The sequence below is a fragment of the Cherax quadricarinatus genome, chromosome 47 (assembly GCF_038502225.1).
Source record: "Cherax quadricarinatus isolate ZL_2023a chromosome 47, ASM3850222v1, whole genome shotgun sequence".
In the NCBI taxonomy this organism is placed as follows: domain Eukaryota; kingdom Metazoa; phylum Arthropoda; class Malacostraca; order Decapoda; family Parastacidae; genus Cherax; species Cherax quadricarinatus.
In genome coordinates, this window is record NC_091338.1 from 17138398 (window position 1) to 17144397 (window position 6000).

Genomic DNA, 6000 nt, shown 5'->3' on the forward strand with positions numbered 1-6000 from the left:
TATGAGTGGGAGGGGCTGGGTTTGATTGGTGTCATGGGGTACGGGAGTTATTTCTTGGGTAGCTTTAGGTAGAGGTCGTTTTGATAAGGACTTGCCTCGTATGGGCCAGTAGGCCTTCTGCAGTGTTCCTACATTCTTGTGTTCTTATTTTGTGGCAACATTTCGCTCTCCAGGAGCTTTGTCAAGCCGTTACAAACAGTACATGGACACAAAGGGTATATATAGGCTCAGAGTGAGGTGCAATACTAGTGGTAGTAGTAGTAGTAGTGACATTAGTAGTAGTATTATTATAATCAAAAAGAAGCGCTAAGCCACAAGGGCTATACAGCAACATTAGTAGTAGTAGTATAATAATATGGTAGAGCAATTAACTCGTACATGAGTAAAGGGATATAAAATTATTATTATAATCAAAAAGAAGCGCTAAGCCACAAGGACTATACAGCAAAGGGATATAAAAGCTATTACTTGGGTAACAAAAATAGGCTAGACAAATATAGACTGGATAGAGAAGGCCTGTTTCAATGTTCATTATGTAATGTGCTTTGTGTAGTATTAACAGGAGAGACAATGTGATGGCAGAGTTTACTGTTTTCAGGAGGATTCTTGCTAAGACTTCATTATTATTATAATCAAAAAGAAGCGCTAAGCCACAAGGGCTATACAGCTAAGACTTCAGAGATAGTGAAGCTGCCTTTGTTTTGTTTAGTAAAAGTGGATCAAGAGTACTTCATTGTTAAAGAACCTTCCTTGGCAACACTGAAGGCCAAATACTTTCCTGTCAAGCTGTTAATATCTCCCTTGTTTATGCCTGTCAATCATTTATACACTTCAATGATATCTCCCCTCATTCTACGCCTCTCCAGAGAGTGGAGATTTAAGGCTTTAAGTCTATCTTCATACGGGAGGTTCCTTACACACTAAATCATTTTAGTCATTCTTCTCTGCATGTTTTATAATGAGTCTGTCCATCCTGAAGTAAGGGGACCAAAACTGAGCAGCATAATCTAAATGAGGCCTCACTAGTGATGTATAGAGCTGTAAAATAACTTTTGGACTTCTGTTACTTATACTTCTTGAGATAAATCCAAGTAATCTGTTGGCCTTGTTGCGCACACTAAGGCACTGCTGTCTCGGCTTTAGATTTCTGCTTACCATGACTCCCAAGTCTTTTTCACATTCTGTATGATAAAGCTCTACTTCACCTAGATTATAGCTTTGAGGGTTATTTTCATTACCAAGGGCAAGTACCTTACACTTATCCACATTGAACTTCATCTGCCATTTTTCAGACCAAGACATTAATTTGTCCAAATCGTCCTGGAGTTCATTGATATCCTCCTTAGAGTGAATTATACGGCCTATCTTTGTATCATCAGCAAACTTACTCGTGTCACTAGTAATCCCTTCATCAAGGTCATTAATGTAAATTATGAACAAGAGAGGGCCTAAAACTGATCCTTGTGGAATGCCACTAGTGACTAATCCCCATTCAGATTTCACTCCATTAATGGTAACTCTGCTTTCTATTGGTAAGCCATGCCTCAATCCATGCTAGAACTTTACCTCCTATACCATGAGCTGCCACTTTTCTTAAGAGTCTCTTGTGAGGTACTCTGTCGAAGGCTTTACTAAAATCCAAATATCCCCCTTGATTATAATAATAATAAAATCCAAATAAACAATATCATATTCCTTATCACTGTCAACTGCCTCAAATGTTCTATTGAAGAATGTCAGGCAGGAACGACCTCTCGTGAATCCATGCTGAGATTCATTTATCAAGTTATGCTCTTCAAGGTGACTTCTGATAATGTCAGCTATAATTGATTCTAATAACTTGCCCACTATAGATGTCAGGCTTATTGGACGGTAATTTGAAGGAGTGGACTTATCCCCTGATATGAATATAGGAACCACATTAGCCATCTTCCACAACTCTGGCACAACACCAGTAAGGATGGACGCATTGAATACACTCGTTAATGGCTGACTAAGCTTCATCTTGCATTCCTTAAGTACCCTGGAAAACAGCTCATCGGGTCCCGGGGACTTATTTTGCTTCAGTTTGTCTATCTGTTTAATAACCATGTCCCTCGTGACAGTAATATTAGTTAACTTAAATTCATCAGGAACTAAATAATTGTTAATTACTGGAATCTCATTTACAACTTCCTGTGTAAAAACTGACAAAAAATAGTCATTAAATAAGGAACACATTTCCAGTTCATTATCCGTCAGCTGTCCATTCCCATGGAAATAAATGGTATCAAATACCGACACAGTGGAAATATAAACACACATGCAGCATAATGTGACCCTTTATTGACAACGTTTCACCCACACAGTGGGCTTTTTCAAGTCACACACAGATCTACCTGGGGTGGAAGGTACGGGAGTATTTATAGTCATGTTCAGAATGTTGAGGTCAGGTGGAGAATGCTGCATCTGATGATCTACCGGGTGGAGTTATAGAGTCTTGGGTAGCTTGGCAGGGGTATTGGACAAGTTGTGAGTAGACCTTCTGCAGTGTTCTATGTTCTTATGTGGGATAGCGATGAAGAAGTTTCTTGGCGAGTGGTTCAGCTATGTTATAGAAGCCGTTGTTCTGGTTGAAATTGTTGGTTATAGAGATAAGCGATGATTCCAGGATTCTTCGGTATTGAGTGTTTTCTTCTGTGGCGATAAGTCTTGAGTTTATGTAGTTAATTAAATGGTTGTGTGAATTGCGATGTTGTACACAGGCATTCCTTGTATCGTCAGTCCTGCTTGCATATTGGTGTTCTGAAATACGTGTTTGGAGGTCTCTTGATGTTTCGCCCACATATAATTTGTTGCAGTCATTACAAGGGATTATGTATACCCCTGCAGAGGATGGAGGCTTGTCCTGTCTACTACTGGTGATGTCCTTGATGGTCGTGGTTGTGGAGGTAGATACTTGGAATGATGTATTGGAAAAGATGTTGGAAACATGTTTGGCAATGGAGTTGGTGGGGAGGACTATGTATCTCTTCTCGGCAGTGTCTTCTCTGGGTGTGTTGAAGATGTTTAATGCCCGCCGTCTGCAGTCTCTGATGAAGTGACGAGGATAGTGGAGTTTAGAAAATACTTGTTCAATTATAGTGCATTCTTCCTCAAGGAACTCATTGCTGCAGATTCTGAGTGCACGCAGGAAGAAGCCTATAATTACACCACGTTTGGTTTTGGTGTCGTGGTGAGAGTAGAAGTGGAGAAGATCGTTTTGGTTGGTGGGTTTTCGATAGACTTTAAAACGAAGTTTGTGGTCAGCTTTGCAGAGCAGAACATCAAGGAATGGAAGAGTGTTGTCGACTTCTTCTTCAAGTGTGAACTGGATTGAAGGCTCGACCTGGTTGAGCTTGTCTTGGAGAGCTTGAACGTTGAAGCGTTTAGGAGTTATGAGGAGAATGTCGTCAACATAACGGAGCCAGGTGACAGACGAAGGAATAATGGTGGAGAAACGTTCGGCTTCTAGATGTTCCATGTATAGGTTCGCCAGGACCGCACTGAGTGGCGAACCCATGGGTAGTCCAAAAGTCTGCTGAAAGAGGTGATTTTCGAAAGAGAAACACGTAAAGCCAACACATAGTTCAACAAGGTCGATGAAATCGCTGGCTGGAATGGGAAGATCAAGTGAATCGTCAATTTTCCTGCGCAAGAGATCGATGGCTTGTGTAGTAGGTACTTTGGTGAATAGGGAAGTCACGTCAAGGCTGGAAAGTTTCTTGTTCCTGATGTTGATGTTGCGAATGCGATTGAGAAGATCACCCGAGTGTTTGAGATGTGCTGGGCTGATAGTGCCCAAGAGTTTAGAGAGGTGTTTTGCGAGAATTCCTGAGAGCTGGTGGGGAGCACTGCCTATTCCCGAGGATATGGGCCTCAGTGGGATACCAGGCAGAATGTACGGCCTGCCAAAAACTCACAAGCCTGGTATCCCACTGAGGCCCATATCCTCGGGAATAGGCAGTGCTCCCAAGGGACTGATTACCTCATTCTCCTCCTGTTCTTCAAGTTTCTCCTACGTATGGACTGATGAAGCCACTGTGTGGCGAAACGTTTCCTCAATAAAGATACCCAAGAGTTGCACATGTGTCTAATTTATCAACATGTCGGTTCTCTGAACCATTCATCTACAAACCTGTCAGACACTGCAATTTCTTGGGATCTTAATACTTAGGATCGGGTTTAGCGCTTCCCCCTTGATTATAATAATAATAATTAATACTTAGGAATTCTTTGCTTGCCTAATTCTTGGGCACGACCTACTTCCACATTGAACAAATGTGACACCACCTATGACTGCTGCACCTCTCCTGCCATACGGTTTATAAGCTGCTTCTCCACTCATATGCCATATTCTACTCAAGATTGATGGACTGAACACATCGACTCAAGGTTGAGGGACTGATTACCTCATTCTCCTCCTGTTCTTCAAGTTTCTCCTACATATGGACTGATGAAGCCACTGTGTGGCAAAACGTTTCCTCAATAAAGATACCCAAGAGTTGCACATGTGTCTAATTTATCAATATGTCGGTTCTCTGAACCATTCATCCATAAACACATATGCAGTTTAATGCGATCCTTTATTGACAACGTTTCGCCCACACAGTGGGCTTTTTCAAGTCACAAACAGATCTAACTGCATATGTGTTTATGTTTCCATTGTGTCGGTATTTTATACCATTTATTTTCATGATGGGAGGTTCCTCGATGCTGGTGAGGGGGCTCTTGATCTAGGGAATTGGAACTGTGCTCCAGTTCCCTGAATTGGGCCTGAATGCCTTCGATTTCCTCCCTACACAGGCGCTGTATAATCCCTACGGGTTTGGCGCTCCCCTATAACAATAACAGCTGTATGACCCTTGTGGGTTTAGCGCTTAGTTATAACTGTAATAATAATAATACAACATTACAAATGTTGAATTAGACACATGTGCAACTCTTGGGTATGTTAGGTGACGTGTATGAGTGGTGACGTGTACTTAGCCAGTGGTGACGTGTACTTAGCTCTGTGAAGACCTGTTTGCGCGCTCTCTACGAATTGAAGCAAGATGCCCTCCATCGAGCAAGTTTACCAACAGCTTAAGGAAGAACTGAGGATGGTGAAGATGAAGATTCGGCGACTGACCGAGGAAAACAAGAAGATTCGTAGTAGTCCTCCTGTTTTGAGTCCTCAGGTCAAGAAGGGAAACTGGTCAGTGGCTGGACAGCAGGGAACGAAGTTGACGATCAAGAAGACGAATGGAAAGGTAGAAACGATGAAGAAGAAAGAGACTGCCGTGGAAACTGTTGTGGAAACATCTAATACATTCTCAGTGCTACCCAACGAATGTGAGTCGACTACTGGGAACATCACGACGAACGACACCAAGGAAGGTAAGAATATTGTTGTTGTTGGGAATAGCCAAGTTAGGTATATGGATAGGGCGTTCTGCTTGAAGGACAGGAGTAGGAGACAGAGAGTTTGCTTTCCTGGGGCTGGGATGGAGGATATTGTTAGCCATCTGGATGACATCATGAGAGGTAATGGGAGCAATCCTATTATCTGTCTCAGTGCTGGAGGCAACGATGTTGGCAGACGTAGGAGTGAAGACCTGATTACCAGGTATAGGTCAGCAATAGAAATAATTAGGAGTAAGGGTGGGAACCCTGTCATATGTGGTATTTTGCCAAGGAGAGGAGTTGGAAATGAATGGTTGTCCAGGGCAATTGGTGTCAATTGCTGGCTGGACAAATACTGTAAGGAAAATGCGGTAATATTCATTGACAACTGGGACCTCTTCCATGGCAGAAATGACATGTATGCCAGGGATGGGGTTCACTTATCTAGGTCTGGGGTGGTAGCACTGGCAACTGCAGTGGAGGGAGCAGTTAGGACTTTAAACTAGGAATAGTTAGTGGTATGGGTTTTGGCAGGAAAACAGTGAAGTCCCAGTGTAGTAATATTACGAGTTCTAGGGGAACTAGTAAAAAGCAGAA